This window comes from Diadema setosum, chromosome 3 (assembly GCF_964275005.1).
Source record: "Diadema setosum chromosome 3, eeDiaSeto1, whole genome shotgun sequence".
Taxonomy (NCBI): Eukaryota; Metazoa; Echinodermata; class Echinoidea; order Diadematoida; family Diadematidae; genus Diadema; species Diadema setosum.
In genome coordinates, this window is record NC_092687.1 from 28,950,687 (window position 1) to 28,958,757 (window position 8,071).

Below are 8,071 nucleotides of genomic sequence, written 5' to 3' on the forward strand. Positions count from 1 at the left end.
ATTTTGAATGATAATTTGTGTACTGTATGTAATTGTAAAGAAACCACTTGTCATTTTTTGCTGAAATGTAAAAAAAAAAAATCAAAATGTATTGGAGAGTGGTTTCGGTTTTAATTCGAAATATTTTCGATCTTGTAATAGATATCAATGAAAAAGTCATTATTCTCGGATATGATATAGGTAACAAAAAGATGAAATTAGTAAACCTTTTTTTTTAATTATGCCCAATTCACTGTCTACAGGAATTATGTCAGAGAACGCAATGAAAGAAACAAATGTTTGTTCAATGTACATCATTTAATAGAAAATTTGAAAACGGAATTAAGATTTTATATCAGTTTGAAATGCAACCAAACAAGATTCGATGATAATGGATTAAGAAGAATACGCAATTATTTTGGTTGGTACCATTGATGTACCCTTCAATTATTTTTTTTTTCCTGTCATAATGATTATGTTGAACGCCTTTTGGATACTTGCAGATAATGTGTTTGTAAATATGCGAAGATATGTGGAAAAATAAAGTACCTCAGATGAGGAAAATAAAAAAAAAATGTATGAAAATACTATTGCACATAGAATGCACTGTCTGTAGACGGAAAGAATATAAACAACTCGCTAGTAATTTTACTGCATGTAAATCTATAAACATGATACGTTACCAGATTTTGGGGGTTTGTACAGTACATCTAAGATAAGACGAAGTCGAGACTACGCAAAATATCAGTGTATCATATATACTTAACATCTCCCAACCATTTATTTTTTAAGACTGGAGATGTGTCACCATTATGCACTCAGCTGGAATTCATATTTCAGCCAAGGCCTCATTTACAATGTATGACTAAGTGGCGATGTAGAGTTTGAGTTTGTAGACACAATAAAATGCAAATATGTGATGATAACAAAATATGCTTCTAATAGATTCCCTTTCGATTTGTACAACATGTGACTGTAACGTCTTCCATTCGTCTTCTATTCCGTAAGTTGCACGGGACCTAGTCTTTATAGCAGTGTAATTAACTAAAAATTGGTATATGGACTTTTTTTCTAATTATATTTACCACATTGTCTGCTTACGATATTTGAAGGAATAAATGTTTCTATGCCATGGAGTATTGTGTGAATTATCATTTTGTTAACCTACAAAAGGAAACATCTGGTATTTTTTTTATTCTATTTATTTTACAAGCAATATAACAGTGCTAAAAGAATTGAGGTCACTTCATCTCGTGGTTGTACAAGTAATATATACTGTAGATATGTGTTGTGGATGTTTGCGTGTGTGTGTGTATTTGGATATATCAAATGTATATGTGAGATTGATAATATTAGCAGTTGATAGGCTGTAAGAGTTTTGATATGATATTGGGTAATTGTGTGTGTATGTGTGAGTGTGTGTGTATATATATATATATATATATATATATATATATATATATATGTGTGTGTGTGTGTGTGTGACCCTGCACCTCAAAACAAAGAAAAAGTCGCCAGACATGAATTTTTAGTTCAGACCATATTCTCAAAGAGCAGACTTTAAGCTTTAAAATGATGTATAACTCAAAACAAATAGACTCTCCTAACCTATCTAAATATTGGAAAGAAAGGACAAACTCAGGAAAAGTGTGAACTGAGAAAAGAGGCTCTGAAGTACAGTGTCTATTCAAGCGCTTAATCTTTACCAAACCGTGCTGGCTGTGCGATGAATGGGACACAAAACAGGAAGTAAACCACCAGAGTAACAACAATGAAGGGATTATCAGATTAAACTGAAATTAAGCATGCCTCATTAACACATTCTGTCCATAATTAATACCAACTTTCAAAGCAGTAGCACTATCCTCTCAAAAGTTATTAGAGTTGAAAATGAAGAGTGTGGACAAGGTTTTTTTCAGAAATGAAAAAGGGATTCTAAAGAGACAACTAATCACACTATTCTACCAAATTGTTCGAGATAAACTGTTAAAAAAAAAAAAAAAATTCCTGCCAGTTTTATGATACCAAATTTGAGCATAATGTAAAAGAAGACCCGCTCTTTCAGAAAATATGAAAAAGTAAAGTTCGGCTAGGTTGACCCATTTCACTTATTTTCAGTCCTCACGCAAAATCAGTGTGGGCGACTTTATGTTCGTTTTGAGGTGCATGGTCACATATATGTATCAGGTTTTAACGTACATCGAAAATGGGAACAGTTAAAACAATTTATTCCCGGGACAAGACTACTACATGGATTAGCATGTCTGGGCCGACCGCCGAGACAAGGTCGGTGAGGTCTCTCAGGGCTAATAAAGTGCATGCGTCGGCAAGAGACTAGCAGCCATCGCGTTATGCTTGGCAGCTGTAAGAGGAATTGATGGCATTATCTTCGTGGTCACTGAGAAGGCAGGTTGTCCAAAATATTTTTGTTGCGGAACAGATCGCAGTGAGAGAATTATGCCGAAACGCGGGAGTGCAACGGATCGGGGGGGGGGGGGGGCGCACCGGGAGCCACCCCTCCCCTTCTTAATTTCCCAAACGAAAAAATATAGCTACAAACGGCAGTTTTTGGATTGTAAAATTTTAAAATTTTCAAGCTTGCTCGCTTCGCTCGCTCGCATTTAATCGTTATGCCATTTACCTGATGTTGCTGCCAATAATTGCCAGCAGTTGCGCCCGGTGCGCCCCCCTTACTTTCCAAATGAAAAAATATAGCTACAAACAGCAGTTTTTGGACTGTTAAATGTCAAAAATTTCAACCTCGCATTTAATCGTTATGCCATTCTGCTGATGTTGCTGCCAGTAATTGCCAGCAGTTGCGCCCGGTGCGCAATGTAGCTAGAAACGGCAGTTTCTAGCTAGAAACGGCAGTTTTTGGCAGTTTTTGGACTGCAAAATGTCAAAAATTTCAAGCTCGCTCGCTTCGCTCGCTCGCATTTAATCGTTATGCCATTCTCCTGATGTTGCTGCCAGTATCTGCCAGCAGTTGCGCCCGGTGCGCCCCCCCCCCCCCTTAATTTTCAAAGCTAAAAAATATAGCTACAAACGGCAGTTTTGGGACTGTAAAATGTCAAAATTTTCAAGCTCGCTCGCTTTGCTCGCTCACATTCAATCGTTATGCCATGCTGCTGATGTTGCTGCCAGTAATTGCCAGCAGTTGCGCCCGATGCGTCCCCCCTTCATTTCCAATTGAAAAAATATAGCTACAATCGGCAGTTTTGGGACTGCAAAACGTCAAAATTTTCAAGCTCGCTCGCTTCGCTCGCTCGCATTTGATCGTTATGCCATTCTCCTGATGTTGCTGCCAGTAATTGCCAGCAGTTGCGCCCGATGCGTCCCCCCTTAATTTCCAATTGAAAAAAATATAGCTACAATCGGCAGTTTGGGGACTGCAAAATGTCAAAATTTTCAAGCTCGCTCGCTTCGCTCGCTCGCATTTAATCGTTATGCCATTCTCCTGATGTTGCTGCCAGTAATTGTCAGCAGTTGCGCCTGATGCGTCCCCCCTTAATTTCCAATTGAAAAAATATAGCTAGAAACGGCAGTTTTTGGACTGCAAAATGTCAAAAGCTCGCTCGCTTCGTTCGCTCGCATTTAATCGTTATGCCATTCTCCTGATGTTGCTGCCAGTATTTGCCAGCAGTTGCGCCCGGTGCGCCCCCTCCCCCCCCCCCCCTTAATTTCCTAAGCGAAAAAATATAGCTGCAAATGGCAGTTTGGGGACTGTAAAATATCCAAATTTTCAAGCTCGCTCGCTTTGCTCGCTCGCATTTAATCGTTATGCTGCCATTCTGCTGATGTTGCTGCCAGTAGTTGCCAGCAGTTGTGCCCGGTGCGCCCCCTTAGTTTCCAAAGCGAAAAAGTATAGCTAGAAACCGCAGTTTTTGGACTGTAAAATATCAAAATGTGACCCGCTACAACAAAATGATCCTAAAGTCGGGCGAGGTCGATTATTTGAAAATTGCATGACACAAATCCCTAATCTTTCTGCTTTAAATTGATATAAAACACATCGTGTAAAAATAATCGGCTGCGGAGATATCGATGTTTAAAAGAGAGCATGTCGATACGTCTGGGAAATCACTGTTTCGAGAAAAGCGCCCTAAAAGTTCTCCTTGCGACGCAATCACGATCAAAGCACACGCAAGTCAGTTTTCACCTCCGAACAATAGAGAAGGTAAACCCTAGCAACCCCCGAAATGCTCATTCAAACACAGCGTCGGCAGTCTCCTCACCGACCAATCAGTGACCAGGATGGCTGGAGAAGCGGCTGGGCATAGCGCACCCCGCCAGCACGCACCAGTCGACTGGGCAGTGTGCGAGCTTCACGCTTCGGTTAGCGGCAAGCAGCAAACTGACCAATGAGATCACTCTGGTCGTTGTTAGGGGCGGAGCCGATGTGTGGCGCTCACTCCAAATGTTCGAACCAGTTTCTGCTTCGTTGAAACGCCAAAAAAACATGGCCCAGAAAAACGCTATTTTTTGGTCTTTCCTTTCATCATTTTGCTTCAAAATTTCGACAGATGATAGAAGACATGTCAGACTCTAATAATATGTCAAATTCAGAAAATTGTAAGTTTTGACCAATTTTGATGCTCTGACTTCAAACTCGATTTTGACGGCTTCGACCGTGCGCGACTTTAGGACCATTTTGTTGTAGCGGGTCACAAATTGTCAATCTCGCTCGCATCTAATCATTATGCCATTCTCCTGATGTAAGGAAAATTTACATTGTTGCTCAATGACTGCGCTGTGGAATGTATATATCACATTCCGTTATGTATTGTAGTCCCCATTAAGTTTGCAGACTGACAGCGCACGCACACACGCGCACACACATATACACACGCACGCACGCACAAGCATACACTTGATACACACCCTCAAAATTACTTTTCCACGGGGTGCCCTCCCCCCCCCCCCAATGTCATGACCCACGGTACGCCACTGCTGAATATCTTAAACAAGTGGGACTGTTTCAAGTAGATAAAACACGCAAAACATGCATCAAATAATTGCACCATTTACAACGTCAAAATGCAAAAAGTTCTCCCCGTGATGGGAGGGGGACGTCCCCCTCCCACAGCCTTCCCCTCGCTCGCTCCGCTTTCTCGGGCTCGGTCGCGTTCATGACATCAGTCTATTTGGACGATACTATTGTATAGGCAAATTGTTCAATAATAATCTACATCAAAATATACTGAGTACACCTTAAATAAGTGGGACTGTTTCGAGTCGATAACACAAACAAAAACATGCATCAATTTGCACCATTTCCAACATCAAAATGCAAGAGGTTCTCACCGTGGGAGGGGGACTCCCCCTCCCACACCATCCCCCCCCCCTTGCTAGTAGGTGCTCTGCTCACTCTTGCTTGGTCGCGTTCATAATATTCAGTGTAAATACTAAAACAGGAAGTTTATTTTGATGATACTATTTTATAGGCAAATTGTTCAATAATGATCTACATCTATTATACTGCTACCTTAAACAAGTTGGACTGTTTCAGGTCGATAAAACAAGGAAAACCATGCATCAAATTGCACCATCTACAACATCAAAATGCAAAAAGTTCTCCCCCCCCCCCCCTCCCCAGATGAAATCCTAGATACGCCAGTGCCCTTTCCCCGCTTGTTTTCCCTTAAAAGATACTACAAGTATGGGGATTGAGAACTTCCTAAATTCCAAACAACTGTCCAAAAAATCTCGTTAGTGTCAAAACGCACCCCCCTTGAAAAAAAGCTGGTGACGCCCCTGTTCTACCATTTCCGCTCGTTTCGAGAGAGGTTTCGCATGTAGGGGATGGGGCGCCGGCCGATAATGCCGACGTTTTCGCGCTGCCTTCCAGCTCGCAGTTTAGTGCTCAGGCTGAATTAGCCACGCAGGGCCCTCATATTTTAGGGGATGCTGCGTCGGGGGGGGGGGGGGGGCAGCATTTTCGCGCAGCCGCAGGCGATCTCAGAGCTAGGCAACGACCTAGGGTTGCATGTTCAGCCTGCTGTGAAGGAGCGCATCTGGAAAGGGAAGTAGGCTATGTGGGTCTGCAGCTGAAGCCCCAGTCGCGCTCGCCGTCCATTCGCTCTATTGAGCAATGGACGAATGCCATGCTGGTGTTCGTGGCCATTTTCGCCGAGCGCCATGCTTCTCGCTCGCGCGAGCTGCTGAAATACATGAGTATTGTGCGCACGGCTGCCGAGTGTGGGTACAACTGGCACGATTATGATGTTCGATTCAGGCTAAGGCACGCGAGGCAGCCGCAGATGTCTTGGGCAAGAGTGGACAGTGAGCTCTGGCTACTCGTTGCCACAACGCAGGCGCGGATTTTTCGTTCCTACGGGCAGTCTGCAGCGGGGTACCCCCAGCGAAGCAACCAGCGCCCACCCCTCTTCCAACCTAACAGAGCTCGACCGCGGGGTTCGAATGTATGCTTTGCATTCAATGGAGGGGGCTGCCTGCGGGGGAAACGGTGCCGTTACGATGCCAGATGCCTGCGTTGCAGCGACCCCTCGCACGGCGCAGCGGCGTGTGCAAAATCAAAGTCGTCCGCCAGCAAGAAACGGACCTGCTCCCACCTCCATTGATATCACTAGTGCAAGCAGTTTGTCATCTCCTCTGCCGGTTCTAAATTTAATTTTTCTGCATTCACATCCGAGGTTTTACGCATGGTTTCCCCCTAGGTTTCAAGGGCGAGCGTGTCTCTATGACTGCAACGAATTTGCAGTCGGCCTTTGACCATCCCCAAATAGTAAAAGCGAAGATTAATAAGGAAATACAATTAGGTAGGATAGCCGGCCCCTTTCCTTCTCGCCCCTTTCAGTATTTTCGATGTTCTCCCATAGGCGTAGTCCCTAAGAGCACTCCAGGGGAATTCCGTCTGATTCATCATTTATCTTCTCCGAGGGGGTCTTCAGTAAACGATAGTATCGATCGGAAAGAGTGCACAGTGGTTTAACGCAGCTTCGACGATGCAGTAGCCCTAGTTGTTTCACTGGTACATGGGGCTTACATGGGGAAGGCAGATATCAAGTCAGCATTTAGGTTGTTGCCGGTGGACCCGAATGATTTCGATCTTTTTGGAATATGTGTGGATGGGCAATTTTTCTTCGATCGATGCATGCCCATGGGCTGTTCTGTGTCGTGCGCAGTCTTTGAGAGGTTTAGTACATTCCTTCTGGATTGTTGCAGGCGTATCGCAGGGGTGCAAACCATATAACACTATCTCGATGACTTCTTTTTCGCAGGTGCATCGGCAGCAGAATGCGAACACATAATGCATTGTTTCAGGGCGATGTGTGAGCGTTTTGGGGTGCCCATAGCGGAAGGCAAGACAGAATGTCCGGTGCAGCAAATCACATACCTAGGTCTTCAGATTGATGCATCCACCCTGCAGATACAGATTCCGGAAGTCAAAGTTTTGGCCCCTCTCAGCATGCTGCGCGAGTTCCTGGTCAAGTCCAAGGTCACATTGCGGGAAATGCAATCGCTCATAGGCAGCCTTAACTTCGTATGTAAGGCGATTGGGCCCGGTATGGCCTTTCTCCGTCGACTAATCGATCTCACGCGCGGAGGAAGTCTGCCTCACCACGGAATTCGAATTTCTTCCGGGGCTAAGGCCGATATTTCTGCTTGGATCGAATTTCTACGCCATTTCAATGGGACGGTGAAAATTCAAGATCAAGTGTGGCATGGGAACGCCTTCTTCCATTTCTATTCAGATGCGGCAGCAAGCATTGGTTTCGGTGTCTATTTCGATGGGAAATGGGCTCAAGCTAAATGGCCGGAGGACGTCCTCGCCTGCCAGTATTCGATCGCATTTCTAGAGCTGTTTCCAATTGTTGTGGGAGTTTCGTTATGGGGTGATCAATTGACAGACAAGAAGGTGGTATTTTGGTCAGACAACCAAGCAGTCGTGGCGGTAATTAACAGGCAATCGTCCACATGCAGGCACATCATGACTCTTATACGCCGTTTAGTTGTGCTGTGTCTGAAGTGGAATATTTGGTTTCGAGCCAAGTATGTGCCCGGGGTTAATAATGACATTGCTGACTCTCTATCACGCTTCCAGATGGGGAGATTTCGTCGCCCGGCCCCC